Here is a 13,424-nt window from a genome sequence, read left to right as displayed (position 1 = left end):
TAACAGCTACGCGAACGCAACTAATAACATACAACAAACGAAGATCGTCTGTCAAGCCTATGAAGCGGCGCATGGTATGCATCGCGCGAGTACCACGGCTACGACGCTGCCGAAATATATTGTCGAATTTCGATAAAATATAACTGTTATAATGACTTAAAGCTGCGTTTCACCAGATTCATTGAAGTGAAAATTACTTAAATTTTTGGATTTATTAGAGCTGTAGCAAACCGTATGTATTCGTTACTGAGTAACGAGTACAACCCCTGACTCGAAGTACCGAATCGTTACTCACATAATAATCTTGTTACTCGCATGTTCCGTATATGCACCATTATCGTACATATATGACAATTTGCAAATGAACTTTTACTTTTCACCACATGCAAGGCGAATTCATATGTATGAGGTATGTTCAACGAGTGCACTAAGTGCGTACGCGAACGCAAACACTTGAAAGTTTTGGTTAAACGTGAACAATTAACAGCTACGCGAACGCAACTAATAACATACAACAAACGAAGATCGTCTGTCAAGCCTATGAAGCGGCGCATGGCATGCATCGCGCGAGTACCACGGCAAGGCGAATTCATATGTATGAGGTATGTTCAACGAGTGCACTAAGAGGTAATAACATCGCTCATCGAACGCTTTTTTCTACACTAGGGTACTCTAGTGCACTCAGCAAACTCAGCTGGCGGCGGCCATCGTTTTTGGGCTAGCCGCCAAGCCCGAGAATTTGACATTTACTTTCCCGATCAAGAAATGTTGAAAACCCAACCACGCGCTTTGAGCGACTACGCTATGCCAGAGGAGCGTGCTACCTTGGATTTGGGCGGTGAAATTTTTAAATTCTTGCTCGTATTGGCTGAACTTCCCATTGGACCATCTGCTTGGAAGGCAAGGCACAATATTTTAAAACCAAAATGAGTAATCATTATAGCTCTCTTACACGATATGTATATAAATGCTACTTTTCTGGAACGTTCTAATATATCTAGATACACAAAAGTAGCATATACACAAGAATGATAGAATACAAGATTGCGCCGATTGCAGCAGAATTTGTGAGAGTAATTTTGGCGTGACGTCATCGTAGAGTCGACAACTGAGAGCGGCAAATTAAACTGCTCTCTAGTGATGTGCTGAATTGTCGGTACCCAATACTTAAAAAAGATTTCAGTACCCAATACTTCATTTTCGGTACCCGATACCGATTCCTTACCTACCTAAACCTTCGTCATTAGATGCATTTCAAGTTTAGAAAAAACTTGCATTACTAATTTATATGATATCGGCTAAAACACTTGAACTTATCGCAACAGAGGAATATTATTTTATCAGTTTTAACCTTAGTCGATTCAAGGTTCCAGAAAAATGCTTTGACTGATAAAGAAGCCTTTCAGGGGGGAGATTCTGTAATCAGTTAGCGATGAGTTTCGAATCGATATCGCATTTGTTGACGTAAAAATATTTCATATCATATGTCAAAAAAACCGATACCGATTCGAAAATTGTCCCTAACTCGTAACAGAATTTGCCCCTAGGCAAAAATAATATCGTCCGATTCAGCTGGAACAAAAATGCTTCAAACAAGTAAGAGTTTTTCTGTATTATGGCCTCAAACCGACATATATACATCTTTCATTTGAATCAGTATTAAAAGCTCTATTTGCTCCTACATTCGGGTTTTGATAGGCGAGTCTCCGCTGAACCGTTTTTCCATATTTTTGGCCTATGTGCGCTTTTATTCGAAACATAAATGTTTCGGTACCGAGGATCGAGAGCATTGGATACTTTTTAAATCGGTACCGAATATCGATCAATACTTAAAAGTATTGACTCAGCACATCACTACTGCTGTCATCTCGACTGTGACGTCAGCAAAACAGCTGATTCTGTCAAATTCACTGAGAGCTGATTAGGGGTGTTGCCATTGGCGCCACCTTCTGTATTCTCTCCACCGTGGCATATACGTATGCAAATACATGTCGTGCAAGAGTGCTGTTACTAATGAATTACTCTTTTTTTCTAGGCGCTAAACAGCAGTAATTGCACTTTTGTGGCAATAACGGTCTTCATTACAGAAGAAAATCCACAACGCGGAGTAGCTTTGAAGCTTGGAACACTTTGACGACAGCAAGCGACAAGCAGCATCTGTCAAATTTTAAATACACACGTTCTTACGGACACAATTATTTTGACGACATCTTGGCTGCAGGACTGCAATTGTCGACGTCGCCAAATTAAATCTATTTCTAATTTTGCCGGCGACAATGAGTAGATGTAGTGCTGCAAAATTAAATTGTCGCAAAATTAATCACATATTCTTGATTGTTCATGTTTTTCTTATTTACTTAAATAAAAATACACAATTTGTGAAATAAATATAGCAAAATGTCAAACTTTAAAATCAGCTGTTTGCTATGTCGCTGAGGTCTTCAAAATGTTTAAGAAGCTGGCTTCAAGGCGACATTTGTCGACAAAATGATGTCGCTGTCGTTACGTCGTGAAGTTGCAGTCGTCAAAGTGTTCCGAGCTTGAAAATCACTTCAAACTTCTCAAAGCAATTGGATTCATTTCACATGCTGAGTTCCGCAGATGCAGTGGTGGCTGCCTGTGAACTATTCGTTGCCGAAAATATGACAAGACCATTAACTGAAAGGGAAAAACGACATTGTATTCACATTATTTGTATGCTGTCTCCAGATGCATGTAATCGTGCCAAAATAATACGCTCAGGTGCATTAAGAAAACTCATTGCAATGATTCGTGATTCATAGTCAAATACGGAAAAGTCGCAGGCAATGCATAAGTCTGTAATGTAAATTTCTCTCTACAGACTATTTCTATCCACTTTTATTTTAGTCTTGCACTTAAAATCATGAAAAAAATATTTATAAGGTACAATCGCTGAGAGCCAGCTTTAGAAATTTTGACGTTTGCTAGCATTTTGAAAATTTCTCTCGCCGTCGTTTCATTTCATATATTTCTGTCGAAACAACAAAATTTGAATGCGCATACATACATATTAGAGTCCTTCAAAAAAATTTTTTTTGGAAATTCATAAACGCTACCTCAAATTGATGTTATTTGTGATAAAAAAAAGAAACGTGTTTTTTTATTTTGAAAAAAGTTTTCTTAGAGGTCGCGCTGGTCGGTTTTTTAAACACGCTGGTGTTCTCAATTTTTTTAATTTTCTTGACATGTTAAAATGTAGCTAAAAATGTGGTTTTTACATATAATTACTCTGGTATTATTGGCGAACATTCCCTTAATTACATACCTGTCTGGGGCAGTTAGAATGGGCCTTGTGCCCGAAAATATGCTCTTGAAACGAGACTAGTAAAATTAAAACGTTGTCATGGGTTGGAACTTGTTACCGGGGGGCTTCTGAGGTTGCTAATTAGGAATCTGAAGTCAGTTTTTCAAATTTCGAAATGGCGGATCCAAAATGGCGATCCATTTTTTTTTTAAATGGTTGGATTTGTTCGAAAACCGGCACTCGGGAGTTTTTGGGGTCGCCGATTAGGAATCTGGAGTCAATTTTTTTAAATTCAAAATGGAGGATCCAATATGGCGATCAAGAAACTCGTTTCCAGTGGGTTTCTGGGGTTGCTGATTACGAATATGATGTCAGATTTTCAAAATTCAAAATGGCGGTTAAGAGTTTCAAACAAATCCAATCATTTTGTTTTAAGTTGGTCGCCATTTTGGATCCACCATCATAATCAGCAAGCTCAGAAACCCACTGGAAACGAGTTTCAACCCTTGACAATGCTTAAAACGTTCAGTACCAACGTTTTAATTTTAGTCTTTTTTTTTAATTTGATCGCCATATTGAATCCGCCATTCTGATAGAAAAAAAATGACTTCAGGTTCGTAATTGGCGACCCCAAAAACTCTCGAGTGCCGGGTTTTGAACAAATCCAATCATTTAAAAAAAAATGGATCGCCATTTTGGGTCCGCCATTTTGAATTTTGAACAACTGACTTCAGATTCCTAATTAGCAACCACAGAAACCCCCTGGTAACAAGTTTCAACCCATGACAATGCGTAAATCGTTCAGTATCAACGTTTTAATTTCACTAGTGTCTTTTCGAGAGCATATTTTCGGGAACTAGGCCCATTCTAACTGTTCAAGACAGGTGTGTAATTAAGGGAATGTTCCCCAATAATACCAGAGTAATTATATGCAAAAAGCACATTTTTAACTGCATTTTAACATGTCACGAAAATAAAAAAATTGAGAACATCAGCGTTTTTATAAAAGACCGACCAGCGCGACCGATAAAAAAACTTTTTTTTTTTAAATTTAAAAAAATACGTTTTTTTTATCACATGAATTTTATGAATTTCCAAAGTGAGTGTTTTCATGAACCACTCTAATACATATGTATGTATGTAAATAAATAAATGAAAGAAATTGTGTTTTATTGACTTCTGCTCGCATGTTAAGGCGCAGGCATCTAAAGATATTTTACCTTAAAGGCTCTGCACTTTTGCAAAGAACGATCTTGTGCTTACATTGGATCAAGTGGTGTGGCAAAAAATGAGCCGAGCATACATAGGGGCACTTTGGCAAATCCGTTTTCATAACACCACAAACCCCGATCCATTTTTGCCTTTATACGGTAATTGCGGGAACTTAAAAACTTGATATTGCTTTGCTTGCAGAGGACAACGGAATTTCCGCAGCCGGTAAAGCGGCAACTAATTTTTCGTTTCCAATTTCTTTAGTTTTTTCAACTTCTGAATAAATAAACATTTCATATCATCAATTTTCATTTGTTTATTTTGAATTTCTTTGACATTAGAATTATTTCGAGAGAGTAAACTCAAAATACTAGCAAACGTCAAAAACTCCAATGGCGGACGAACTGAGCGAGCAGTTTTACCATTAAATATTTTTATCATGCTTAAAATATAATCTAACTTACCTATGTACTCGTTTTCCACCAGATCTTATATTTGTTAAACAATTGTCAATATAGAGTAGGTCTGGTACAGGTAATTATAGGCGAACTCAAGACCTTGACCAGCGATGGGGAATATTATAAGAGGAAATGCGAAGAAAAACTGCAAAATTCCAAGAAACGCACCGACATAAGTTTGGGAGGAATCCAAAAGCAAGGTAAATACTTACAAATCAAGAATTTAATAAACTAAACACTTGCAACATATTTTCCTGACAGATCATTAAAGTGCAAGATAAGGCATTCCTTATTGATTGCGAGTCTCCAAGTAGTTCACCACGTTCATATAATACACCCACAAGTCCTTGCAGCTCCCGGAGCTTGTCGCCAGTTGGCAACAATTTGTTTAAACTAAAAGGTAGTTACCGGCATGTACGTTAAGATTAGAAATTAGACTCACGCCTTTTGAAATTTTGCAGAAGGTGCTTCTGATGATGAAACGTATTTACCCGTTTGATGACAAGAATGATAGAATAAAGAGATTGCGCTTTGCGCAGGTCCGTTACTTTTGCTTTGCGATATTGGCAATCAGCTATTCGGGTGATGACGTCACTCTATCAAAATTTTCTGAAAAATGTATGGCGAGTGGTGCATTTGCTATAGTAATTTTGTTAATATAATTATATTAGTGAGTTTTATGAAAAAAATAACACAAAAATGAAGTGTGCGGTGTCTGGCTGTACTAATAGCTACAAAAAGCTGCAGCGGAGTGTAGTTTATTCACCTTTCCTACGCATCACACTTTGGCGCGCAAGTGGATGCAGTTCTGCCGCCAAGGGAAAGGTTTCAGTTTTAAAAACTGCTACATTTGTATGGAGCACTTTGCTGCTGGAGATTATGAGAATATTCTGTAGTTTGAAATGGGTATTTATAATCGCTTTTATACTGAGTTGATTGTGGAATCAACTCAGCAAAAAATACCATGACAGCTCAGCAAAAAATAACATATTTAAAACCGAAATTATTAATAAATTACCCAACCCCCCCACTTTCTAAAAAGGCGTACCCCCCTTGGGCTCCTCCCACAGGCCCCTAGGGAACCGTTTGAAAAAGGGGGAAAACGGAATTTTCTTAGGCAAACTGAGCAGTTTGAAGTGGAATATGACCCAGCTAACACAAACCGTGTGATTTTTTTAATAAAAGAAATTATGCCAAATTAGATATCGGGCGATTTTGAATAAGGAATAAAAAGGTTAATTAAAAATAGCAAAACAAGTTTTTATAAAAAAAAAATGTTCTTTTTAACAAATCTTTTTTTTTTGCGTAGAATTCCTTTCTGCGTAGGCGGCCTTTGGCTGCACTTAGGGCCTTCACAAAGTAGAATTCTCTTTCTGTTTTGCGAAGAAAAGGAGCTGAACACCTTTTGCAGAGAAAACCTTTCTACGTAGGCGGCCTTCGGCCGCACTTAGGGATTATAACCCTCACAAAATAGAATTCTCTTTCTGTTATGCGAAGAAAAGGAGCTGAACACCTTTTGCAGAGAACACCTTTGTATATTTTTAATGCATTCTGGGTTGTATCCTATCTTCTTTTGTCTCTCATTCTTTTGCATATTTTGGAGTTTGACAGCTGAACTCCGCCATTTAATTTGCATATGCAACCAAAGTCAGACGCGTGATTTTGAAGATGTTTTTATTTAATGAATTGTGATTAATTGGTTAATATTAAAGTCGTAAAGAAAGTTATAACTAATCGAGTAAAGTGTAAAGTGAAACAATTTTTTTTTGGATCGGGCCACCCCTTTGGACGGAATAGCCCGAAATAGTTGGGGGCGCTACTAAACCCCACCGCGATATTTTCTACGGCGCCTTAGAATAGCAAAAAAGTACACATCCTCGTTTATACCACGTCCCCACCAACAAGTTGACCATCTCAAACCGAACTTAACCACTTCAGTAACTATTGCTGTTCACACTGCGGTTTGTGGTTTATAAAACAGTGCAAATTTAGAGAACAGTGTTCGGAACTGCAAAACTCGATTCAGGACTAAATCGCTGCAAAAATTGGAGCAAAATTCTCCGTATAAAATTGAATTTTTTATTTTCGTTTCTGACATTAATTGTTTGGCTTAAATATTTTCTGTTCATGCAAAAATAAGAACACGAAGCAGTGTAAGGATAATATAATAATAATAATAATTTAGGTAATTTTTAGCATTTTCTATAAAGTAGAACTATCTAACACTTAGTTTTGTATAGAGAAATAGGATCTAAAACTTTTCTACTTTATATAAATTTCATTCTCCATATATTTTTTAACAACTTAAGTAATATATTGTTATTTTAAGAACGCAGCTTATTAATGAGTCTTTCTTACACATTTTCATAAACCGGAAAATCATGCGCACAAGAAAATCGCTGCTCCCAGCTTCAAAAATTTTGCCAGCTCCATTTCACTGGACTACTGACTGCCTGCAATAAAATTATATTCAAAAATTTGTTTCGAAATGAGTTAAGAATATATTTACCCCCTTATGCTAGAACCCGAATTTTCGTAACTCGTAATTCGTAGCTACGCTACGAAAAATGAAAAATCCACATGCTGCAACCCTTGCGGAAACATGTGCCGCATTGCCAGCTATCAGTTGTTTTTCGAAGATAGCTGAATGAAGGAAAAAAAAGTGAAAAGGACTTAAAACAACACTCATCATGTGGTTGTTTATTGTAAAATTGGTTAATTTAATTATGGATTCTGACTTGCAATTATAGCAGCAGAGTAAGCGGGCGCTATGGCAATGGATTCACAAAGGTATGCGGAGCTGACGGGCATAGTAACCATGGACGCATCTATGTCAGCTTCTGGTTGAATTGTTGAACCACAAGCCAGAACTCCTCCTATGCCTGAAGCTCTGGTTCTCAATCCAATTAATGCAATAACAGCTTCTTCCAAGCCATTGAAAACATGCACTTTGTTAGGTCCACCACCTGTTGCGCTTGTTTCTGCCTTCGGCCGCGCTTAGGGACTATAACCCTTACTAAGTAGAATTCTCCTTTCTGTGTTGCGGGGAAGAGGGGCTTCCGCACGTCAAAGGCTACGCCGTCCACAGTATATTTTCGCAGAACCCACGTCGAAATTTGCAAACAAGTGCATAGTGCAAACCGAGTTTATTAATAAGCTAGTGATATGATCGATTTACAACTTTTATTTCGCCTCCGACATAGAATTGTTTTCGTACAAAATTACGCAAAAAAGCTTACTCGTTCGTTTTTAGGCATGCCATTGTTACGAATTTCGAATGTTCGAAAATACGATTCGGATTGCAGCATACTATTTCTACGATTCGTGGCAAAATCCGAATACGTAAGAGTTGCAGAATAGGGGTGTTACGATTCAGTAAATTGCACTTAAATTGTTTTATTATAGTTATTTAACCAAATTGTGTGCAATATTTACATTTCTGTGTAGAAATTGTACGTAGTTTGACAGCTCGCCAACAACAACTTTGATATTGTGACGTAGATGCGCAGAACGACAATTTTTTGCACCCATATCGGCGCAATCTTTGTATTCTATCATTCTTGGTTTGATGAGGATGGTCCCACCACAGTATGTACAGTAATAAACCTTTTCGAAGTTTTTCACCAATTGGTCCCCGAGGAGTATTTTTGGGTTGTGTGCAGCGTGATTAGAAAAAGTTCCTTTCGAGGATAAAATATATGTAATTGCAGGTTATTTATCAACAAAATGTAGGTGAAGTGTAATATCAATGCCTAATTAAGAATAATATCAATAGTTAAGAACATAATTAATGCTTGTGTTTCTATAAACTGAAAAACTGAAATCGTAGTTATTGCACTGAATGGAGTTTTCTTAAATGTAAATTTAAAATTAAAAAATATCCATTGTAAGATCATATTTTTATGAAAAAAACGTGATTTTTTTTGGGTTTTGTATAGTTATAGAGATTCCAATTCCTGCCAAGGCATCTGCCAAGACAGCTCATTAAGCACACCCAAGTTCAAGCGACCATTACTCCTCAGAAATACTTAATAACGATTTGATCAAAGTATAGAATGTCGTAAAGATGAATCATACACACATACAATAGTAATTGCTATGAATTGGTACTTATAAATTCCGAACATGCGTTTGCTTCGAGACTCCGTTGGTTATGGTGGTCATTACTTCAGCTACATTCAATGGTCCATTACCCGGAGCTGCTCCAACATGATGAGTAGATTTCAATGAGTCTCACATGCCACTGCCTCTGGCTACAAGCTGTATATGGAATTCACTAAAAGAAAACAGCTTTTCCTGCAAATCCTGCAAATCGTGAAGCATCTGGAACGCAACTTTTACGTAAATTTGGTTTAAGTACTAGCGTTGTCAGTATTTAACAGTTCATTATTATTTACGGTTTAGTATAAACACTGAACTATGATGATCTGTATTAGTATCTATAGTAATGGAGAACAATTTGCATTTTTTACACTTCTGTAATTAATTTCGGTCACTATTATACAGTCATGTCATGTGCCACTCTGCCATAGCACGGTTGTTGCTCCCTTTCATACCACAGTAATTTTGTATACAACTCTGAATCAACAAATTTCATCCTCCTTCTCATTATCAGCCCTGATCAGATTTTACCACCGAGGAGTACTCAAAAAGGTTTATTACTGTATACATATACTGTGGGTCCCACTGAGACAAATAACGAAGCAAATCCATGTTTTTAAAACGTAAATAAAATTGCGTAAATCCATGTTTTTTCGCTTTCAATAAAAAACACAATGACAATAAATGTACATACATAATTGTTTTAAATTTTTTGTTTTTGAAAACAAATTTTGGCGAAGGTGAAAATTGTGAAACAATTTTACATACTGCATACATACATATCCCTTCAATTGGGCCCTGCATGACTTTGAAACCAATTAAAAGTTAGCCGTAGTAAGTTAGCCAAAAGTTGGCTATTTTAGTAGTCGACTACGAAATTCCCGACAGGGTAGCAACATACTTATACCTGTATTGAAATATGCTGCTTCCAAAAAAGGAGGAGGTTATCAGTTCGTCGGAATATTTTTTTTATTTTTTTTTTATGTATGTTACCGCATATCTTTGGACCACGTCAACAGATTTCGACAATTTGCAACGGAAAGGTAGTGTCCCAGAGGTGGTCCCATACTAATTTGGTTTAGATCCGAACATTGAATCATGAAATATATAGATATATATATATTTTTTTTAAGTCGGCTTTTTTTTGCTAAACATTACTTGTTGTTAAATATTTGTCGTTTTCTAAATTAAATTTTTTTGCATTGATATACAGACAGATAAAAGGAAGGTACCAGAGCGGAATTTCATTATGTGAACCTTTCATATTATTGGCTTCTTATTCGTGGTAAATATGTACGTACATATAATATATAGTTATATATGTAAAGAATGGTACCATATTCCGAATCATTTTCCCGAATTTAAGAAAAATTATCAAAACGGTAAAAAATATTTGAGTTCTAGAGGATGTTTGGTGCAATGTTATCGAAGCAGAACCATTACCGAAATTTATAAATTTTTCGTCGCAGCGCGTAAATGACTTATAGAAAGCGGAGAAGACTCTGCATGATATTACTATAAGACATTTCTTCTAAATTTTTAGTTTTTAAAGTAATATTTTCTTAATTTCAACAATTTATATTGAGCCCGAGGCCGTTTTTTAAATGAAAATTTATTGTGGAAAAGCAACAATAATTTGAAAAAATGGTAGAAGTGATAGCTATTTCGGAAATCACCACATTTCCTCATCAGACTTCTTTCAGTAGGATTCGAACCGACGATCCAACTGACTCAGCCAGTTGCCTATGCACCGTGCTAAGTACGCCTTGTATATTATAGTTTGCTTATTTCCACTATTTTCATTTTTTGTTAAGCCAACACAATCAAGCGCAGCTATTCCGCTGCAATTCACTTGATCATGTGGTTGTTGCTATTGTTAGTTTTTGCTAATAATTTTATTTTTTAGAATGCTTAACTTGTTTTTTTAGGTGTGCTCGTCCTTAAGTTATATGTTTTTGTTATTTTTGGCCTCATAACAATGATATTCAACAATTTGTATTGAGCTCGTGGCCGTATTTAAATGAAAATTTATTTGTGAAAAAGCCACAATCATTTGAAAACATGGTAGAAGTGATAGCTATTTCGGAAATCACCACATTTCCTCATCAGACTTCTTTCAGTAGGATTCGAACCGACGATCCCACTGACTCAGCCAGTTGCCTATGCACCGTGCTAAGTACGCCTTGTAAATTATCGTTTGCTTTTTTCCACTATTTCCTTTTGTGTTATGCCAACACAATCAAGCGCAGCTATTCCGCTGCAATTCACTTGATCATGTGGTTGTTGGTATTGTTGGTTTTTGCTAATAATTCTATTTTTTAGAATGCTAAACTTTTTTTTTAGGTGTGCTCGTCCTTAAGTTATTTGTTGTTGTTATTTTTGGCCTTATAACAATTATATTCAACAATTTATATTGAGCTCGAGGCGTTTTTTAAATGAAAATTTATTGTGGAAAAGCAACAATAATTTGAAAAAATTGTAGAAGTGATAGCTATTTCGGAAATCACTACATTTCCTCATCAGACTTCTTTCAGTAGGATTCGAACCGACGATCCCACTGACTCATCCAGTTGCCTATGCACCTTGCTAAGTACGCCTTGTAAATTATCGTTTGCTTTTTTCCACTATTTCCATTTTTTTTATGCCAACACAATCAAGCGCAGCTATTCCGCTGCAATTCACTTGATCATGTGGTTGTTGGTATTGTTGGTTTTTGCTAATAATTCTATTTTTTATAATGCTTAACTTTTTTTTTAGGTGTGCTCGTCCTTAAGTTATTTGTTTTTGTTATTTTTGGCCTTATAACAATTATATTCAACAATTTATATTGAGCTCGAGGCCGTTTTTTAAATGAAAATTTATTGTGGAAAAGCAACAATAATTTGAGTCTGATGAGGAAATGTGGTGATTTCCGAAATAGCTATCACTTCTACCATTCAACAAATTGTACTTATTGATCAATATTATTGAAGATTTGACGAAAATTTAACTTAAATTACTGCCTTTCGAAATTTAATTTTATATGGTAAATCTCAAAAGATTTAACGTCAAATCTCGTCAGAGCGCTAAATTTTCATTAAATCTCACCATGGAGACATAGTATTAGTCTGAATATTTAAAAAAATTCTAGGTATATGTAATTCTAATAAAACGCGTGCAAGTTTTAAGCGGCTAAAAATCCCTTTGATTTTTAATGAGTTTTCTCTGGCGGCTTTTGGGTTTTTTTTTTCATATAAAAGGTGCAACTTATAATAACTGGGGTTGAGTGTTTAAGTTTGTTTGCAAAAGGTTTTTCGCATTTGATTCTACAAGAAATTTACTTTTATATGGTAAAAAGTACAAAACCCCGTCAGCAAAACCAATTCGTTAAAAAGGCGATTTTTCAGAAAAAAATTCAAAATTAGGATAAAAATATGTAGAATTTTTCAAAGTTTTGTATAAAGTTATGGTTTGTAGCGGATATGTGGATCCAGTTCTTTCGAGTTTAAAAAATATTTCAGGCTAAATTTTATTTCGCGTAATAGTGAGAAATTAAAGCATCGGTAAAACATCGATGTATCGTTTTTTTAACCGATGTTTTTTAACATCGATAATTGTTGAGGGAACATTCATGTTTTTAAACAGCGATGTTGCATTCCCAAATCCAGCCAATGTTGATACCGCCGATGAATCTAGCTTTCCTCTTCATCAAAGTGCCATCCGCCATCTTTGTATTTGTAATCGCATTTCAGCAAAAAGTTTTCGTACCGTTTTTGATGTTTCCCGTTTTGTTTACATCGTCTTCTATCGCTTCGGAATGACTATTTTTAGCAATTTGATGTATTTTATGAGCGATTTTAATTTTAATTTTGATTTATTACAAATTAATGATATCAAATAAGTGCTTTGTGATTGGAACAAGTTTGTGCGTTTGTTTCGTCAGCCAAAAGGCCTAAATTTTCGTGAAAAGTGGGTGCACGTTTGTGGCCAGAACGTTGGCATTGAAAAATCGACCCGTGCTGATGATATGCGATTGTGAAACACTCTCAATCATGAAAACCACATTTTATGAACTTTTTTTGCTAATTGTCATCAAGTTTCATATTTATATATATATATATACTTATATTTTATATATATATTTCATATTTTATATTTTATAATGGGCGCGTTTCTAAGGCGTAGCCGTTGTTAAACTGTTGAGTGTTTGTTTTAGAAACGCACAGTTGACTAGTTCCACTCAGTTCAACGGTTGCGGATTCGACGCCATTTTTTCCATCATAAAACTATTTCGCTACTTGAACTCAACCATTTAAGTCTAACTTGATTTTTCCCTTCCGTCAGTTTTCATAGTAAATTCATATCATTGTATAGGCTTACAAGTATGGAAAGCGCCATTTTGTTTGTTT

General features: G+C 35.7%; 1 pseudogene; it reads left to right on the top strand.

The window, feature by feature from the left end:
• Positions 1–383: 383 nt before the first annotated feature.
• On the top strand, positions 384–5,914 carry LOC118751577 (annotated as a pseudogene).
• Positions 5,915–13,424: the final 7,510 nt, after the last annotated feature.

This window comes from Rhagoletis pomonella, unplaced genomic scaffold (genome assembly GCF_013731165.1).
Source record: "Rhagoletis pomonella isolate Grant_MI unplaced genomic scaffold, Rhpom_1.0 Rhpom_scaffold_00814, whole genome shotgun sequence".
NCBI classification, from domain to species: Eukaryota; Metazoa; Arthropoda; class Insecta; order Diptera; family Tephritidae; genus Rhagoletis; species Rhagoletis pomonella.
This window is presented reverse-complemented; position numbering and strand designations above follow the sequence as displayed.